Genomic DNA, 6,000 nt, shown 5'->3' with positions numbered 1-6,000 from the left:
TTAATGGATATTTTTTTTATATAATTTTATCATTTAATATTGTATTTAATTGAAAATTAGATTTCATCATTTGTTTTTTTGTCTTTTATTAGGCTATCCCGACCTCATAACTTGAAAATAGAATTAAACAAGTTAATTTGTTGTTATTTTTTAATTAAAACATTTATAAATTTCATTATTTAACATTTGATTTGACATGGTTGATTAAAAATTAAGTTTTATAATTTGTTTTAATTTACTTTATATGGGTTTATATCAATTTCCTGACTAGAGTCATAAATTTGAAAAGTTAACTCGAGATAAATCATGTCATTATTTTATTTTATTTTTATAAGATTATCTCGGTCTCATAATCTAAATCATGAGTTTAATGGATTGACATGAACACAACCTGAGTTGTTTTTTTTTTTAAAAAAAAATTATTTCTCATGACTTTCAATGTTGAGGTAATTAGAAATTGTGAATTGGAATTTGTTTCAATTTTTTTTCAATGGAGTTATCCTGGTTTTATGACCTGGATTGTTGGTTTGACATGTTAACTCGAATTATTTTTTAGATTATTTTTTAAATAATTTTATTATTTAACATTAGATTAATTAGAAATTGGACTTCATAATTTATTTTAGTCTGCTTTCTATAAAGTTATTATAATCTCATAAATTAGGTCATGAATTTATCATGTTAAATCGGGTTGACCCAATTTAATCTAATATATTGTTATTTTAAAAAGACTAAAAGAGATGGGGGATCTACTATACCCCTCCTCATAAAACATCATTCATTCATAATTTATTTTAGTTTGTTTTTTATGTAATTATTTTGATCTTATACCCCGGATCGCAAGTTTTATAAGTTAACTTGAATTTTATTTTAGGTTTTAATTATTATTTTTAATTTCATCTTTCAATATTAAATTGTATGAAAATTATAATTTATTATTTATTTTATTTATTTTCTATGAGTTATTATAGTCATATAATTTAGATTATAAATTTAATATGTTGACTCGAATTGACCAAAATCAATCAAATATGTTAATATCTTAATATTAAAAAAATATATATATCATGTTAAAATTATTTTGATCAAATTATATATTTACAAGTCATCCAAATTATTTTTAAATCTATGAAGTAAATATTCCAATGATTTAAAGTTTTTTTCACATAATAAAAAATAATAATAATTAAATATTTTTTTGCATCAAAGAAAACTTTAACTTTTTTACATCAAAGAAAACTTTAACTTTTCGGATGAAGAATCTAATTTTAATCTATATTGAATCTTCTTTTTATATTTTTCCCACGAACTAAGATTTCTGACTATACGACGTGTAAAGAACCTCAAGGACAGCGTAATGATTTAAAGGTGGAAGGAGATAAGATTGAAAAAAAATAAAAAATAGAGGACAGTACTTAAAAGGAAAAGGCAGGTTAACCGAACATAAATCAATCTTTTGATTAATTTGAAACACTACTGTAATCCTGTTTTGATTTCTTTTGTTCTTTTGTTTAATAATAGAATGTTAAAAATAAACTTTACATTTTTATTAATATCATTTCTTTCCCGTAAATGATAGACAATCAAAAAGTTAATGTTCATGATGTTCTAGTTTGTTTATATATATATAATTTCAACAAATATTTCAAAAACGTATAGCATTTTTGTACTTAATGATCCCCATAAAATATGACATTTCCATCTTAGCCCTTTGGTGTTAGGTTCTGGGTCCATCCAGTCATTGTTTGGATGATTTTTTATTCAAGTAAAAAAACAAAAATAAAAAAATATATTTGAAAAATATTGTTCTAACTCTATTCTAAAGACGGTCTGGAGCATAGCCTGAGCATGAAAATAGCAAGTTTCCAAGATTAAAAAAGAAAACATATAAAACGTTTGTCTGTCTTGCATCTGATGAATGATCTCCTCGAACGTTGTTGTGTAGAAAGGTGTGACAGTACTAGGTGCCATTGGAAGAGTTAACGAAGCTGCTCGAGAAAAGTATCTGCCTTGTAATGCGAACAAATGAGCTGGAGTGGCTAGCAAACAGCGTTCTCAATCAGCTTGTCTTTTATATAGAAAAAAAGAAAAAGAAGAAGTGAGACCCACTCATTAATGTTAATTCTACGAGGGTTGAAGATGCAAGGAAGATACTGCTCGGAAAAAATGGATGCGTTCACACGCTCCTGCTCGCTAAATTTTCCAGGCAGGCCTTTAAAGCTGGAGTGATTGACAGTGACCGGAAAAGATTATGCATTTCTTCGTTGTCGTTTAGTTACTTTCCACATTGATGTGAACCTACTTCATGGCTTCCATGTGCTGTTTCTCTTTCCCACGTCCATTTCGGTGCTGTTTGGAGCGTAGGAATGATTATTTTTTAAAATATTTTATATTTAAAAATATATAAAATTTATTTTTTTATTTTTAAAAAATTATTTTTTATAAATATTATGAAATAATTTTAAAACATAAAAAATTACTGATTTAAAAATAAACAAATAAATTTTTTTTTCTTCAAAAATAAGCATGCCTGCTTTTTCTCCTGTCTTGAACCCTGGGGCACGTATTCCATGTGGTGTTTCTGTTTCACTACAAGACATGTTTATTTCGGTGGTTCCTAAAAATGTTCGAGTAAGTTTTATTTAAAAATATATTAAAATAATAATTTTTTATTTTTAAAAAATTATTTTTATTATTAACACTCTAAAATACATAAAAAAAATATTTTTAAAATATAAAAATAAAAAGAACTGTCTTTTCTCCTTTCTTTGACCTTGGGCCCGTATTCCATTTTCTCCTGTCTTTAACCCTGGGGCACGTTTGCCCATGTGGCGTTTCTCTTCCAGTACAAAAACGTCTTTTAGTGTTGTTTTTAATTATTTTTTTATTTAAGGATATATTAAAATAATAATTTTTTATTTTTAAAAAAATTATTTTTATACTACCACATCAAAATAATTTAAAATTTTAAAATTTTTAATTTAAAATAAAATTTTTATATATTTTTAAAAATGTAAAAATAAACGTCCCACTCATCGTCCGAATGCTTTCCTTTTTCTCCTGTCTTTAACCATGGGGCACGTATTCAATTTCAGCATTTATCTATGTCCGCGTCAAAGTTCTCTATCCTTTTCCACCAACAGCTATTTCGTGTGTCCGCAAAGACAAAAATCATTGAATAAGGTTTGAACGAGTGATTGAATTTTTTTTGAATCTGATAAAACCTCACCTTTTTAAAAAGTATATTTTATAGATTTAGATAAATAAGTAAAATTTTGTTTTTTTATTTTTATAAAAGATATATACTTTAATTTAAATTTAAAATCTGATATGTAAATCTTAAATATTTTATTATTATATTATGCTCCTTAAAGACAAACAAACAAGTGATTAATTACTTTAGTCTAAGGTATTGAATGATGAATTAGGCAATTCATCCATTTAAAATAGTGAGAGATTGTTTTCCATTTTAGTTTTTTTAATAATGAAACATTCCATTATCTTCTTAAACACATAAATTTAGAAAAAATTTATCTATAAGTACTTATATTTTACACTATTTCTCAATCATTTTTATAAAAAATTAAGAATAATTGATTGGTTTGATTTTATTATCCGATATGTTATTTCATTACTCTATCTTTGTTAAATTTAATAGTAATGTGTGCACTATGTAATAATTATAATATAAATTGGCAAAAATATATTTAAATAGAGAATATCAATACAGAACTATCTTATCTTATTTCAATTTAACTTAATAGCAACATATTTATTAACTTAGAATGATTTCTTTTTCATCAATTAAATCATCACGTGCAACGTATTATTATGAGTGTGGAACAATGTAGATCTTATTTATTTTTATATTTTAAAAATATTTTTTTAAAAAATTATTTTTACTTTAAATTATTTTTTAATGTTAAAATAATTTTTATTTTTATTTTAAATTAATTTTTTAATGTTAAATTTTTTTTTTAATGAACAAATATTATTTTAATATATTTTTAAATAAAAATTATTTTAAAATTATTTATTATTATAATTTTAAACATAAAAAAAATTATCCATGCTTGATATGTATATTTCACCAACCATCCCATCCGTGGAAAAAACCTCCGAGTGTAATCTTTCAAATATTGTCACTATTGTTAGTCTTTGTTTTTATTTAATTTCGAGTAAACAATCATTACTCGGCCAGTGCAACAAAAAAACTCTACAAAAGAATATCATAAGAACACATGCTCTACATCAACCTAATACTTTCGGAATAATTTAATATATTCTCTCATACGACTATTCTAGGATTTGAACATGGAAAGTTAAGAACAGAAACAAGTCTCTTTAACCTAATACTAAGTTTTTTGTCAAGAATATTTTATGAAAGTTTGTGATTGATAGCACAAATATCAAATATATTGTTTTATCTTAATATTTTTATTAAATTATTTTGATTTATCAATTAAGAATCAATTAATTGTTTTGTAGATTTAGATAAACAAGTAAAATTTAAATTTTTCTAAATTTTTATAAGAGATATATATTTTAATTTGAATTCAAAATTTACTGTGTAAATTTTAAATTTTTTATTATTATACTATGCTCCTTGAAAACAAACAAACAAACAAGTAATTAATTACTTTAGCCCAGGATATTGAATGATGAATTAGGCAGTCCACCCATTTAAAATAGTGAGATATAGTTTTCCATTTTAGTTTTCTTGACGATGGAACATACCATTATCTTCTTAAACACATGAATTTAAAAAAAATCTATCTATAAGTACTTATATTTTACACTATTTCTCAATCATTTTTATAAAAAATTAAGAATAATTGATTGGTTTGATTTTATTATCTAAAATATCATTTCATTACCCATCTTTGTTAAATTTAATAGTAATGTGTGCAACATGTGATAATTATAATACAAATTGACAAAAAATTTCATTTAAATAAATAAAGAATATCAATATGTAACTATGTTACCTTATTTCAATTTAACTTAATACAAATATATTTATTAACTTAGAATGATTTTTTTTATCAATTAAATTATTATGTGCAACACATTGTTATGGGTATGGAACGATGTAAATTTTATTTATTTTTATGTTTTAAAAATATTTTTTAAAGAAAATTATCTTTACTTTAAATTAATTTTTTTGATGTCAAATAATTTTTTTAAAAACAAATAAATATTATTTTAATATATTTTTAAATAAAAAATATTTTAAAAATAATAATTATTATTATTTCAAATATTTTATAAGAAAAAATCTATCCGTACTTGATATATATATTTCACCAACCACCCCATCCGTGGAAAAAATCTCCTAAGTGTAATCTTTCAAATCTTGTCACTATTGTTAGTCTTTGTGCTTATTTAATTCCGAGTAAACAATCATTACTCGGCCATGCAAATAAAAAAATCTACAAAAGAATATCCTAAAAACACATGCTCTATCCTAAAAAAAATTATTGATCAATAATAATAGTTTAAGTCAAATAGATAAATATTATTTATTCCTATACACGTATCTATAAACTGCACTTACGGTGCTACAACACTCCCTGCAATAAATTATTATATACAAATAAAAATATCAATAAATAAAAATTTGTTTGTAAATAATAACGATTTTTACTGATAAAATATTGCCTCATTATTTTCCTGATTTTCATTAGTGAGTATTGAAAAACTTATAAATGAAAATCAATAAATAAAAAAAAATAAAATGTTATTATTATAAATAAAATTATTAAAAAATATATATTTATCGATAATACTCATTAATGAGTTTATTGGTAACATTTAAATTACCGGTAGTTGAAAGTTGAATCATCTAGTAAACCTAATAAAAATTAAATTTATAATATCTCGTACAATACAAATAAGGATATATATATGAATCATAATGTATTGACTGTTGATTTCTTTTGATAAAATTCGACTTTCTAATCTTTAATTGTCCAAGCAATTGCATGAAAACAAGTTGAA

Source organism: Populus euphratica, unplaced genomic scaffold (genome assembly GCF_000495115.2).
Source record: "Populus euphratica unplaced genomic scaffold, PopEup_1.0 scaffold46.1, whole genome shotgun sequence".
Lineage (NCBI taxonomy): Eukaryota > Viridiplantae > Streptophyta > Magnoliopsida > Malpighiales > Salicaceae > Populus > Populus euphratica.
This window is presented reverse-complemented; position numbering follows the sequence as displayed.